Genomic DNA, 489 nt, shown 5'->3' on the forward strand with positions numbered 1-489 from the left:
TATATATATATATATATATATATATATATAAACTGACATATAAATAGTATATCTGTGTTTATACCTATATATAGATATATAGATATATGGTTGTATAGATATCGAGATATAGGTATATAAATATTTACATCTGTATCTATATATAGATAGATATAGATAAAAAGATTTATATACCTCTATCATTATCTATAGAAGTTGTTGATATGGATATATAAAAATAGAGACAGAGGTCGCTGCGTTGCGAGTTGAAGATACCCGTGCCGCGGGCCCCCATAGTAAAGCGTTATATTTTTTTTTTCTTTAAATATAAAACGCTGGGGGCGATGAAAGCAGAGAAGGGAACAAAGGGCAACAAATATAACACAGACAACCAGCAGCAACTTATATCAACGACACCAGAGAGACAATCAAGAAGCAGCGGCCTTATATATATATATATATATATATATATATATATATATATATATATATATATATATATATATATAT

Source organism: Eimeria mitis, genomic scaffold, assembly GCF_000499745.2.
Source record: "Eimeria mitis Houghton genomic scaffold, Emh_scaff3540, whole genome shotgun sequence".
Taxonomy (NCBI): domain Eukaryota; phylum Apicomplexa; class Conoidasida; order Eucoccidiorida; family Eimeriidae; genus Eimeria; species Eimeria mitis.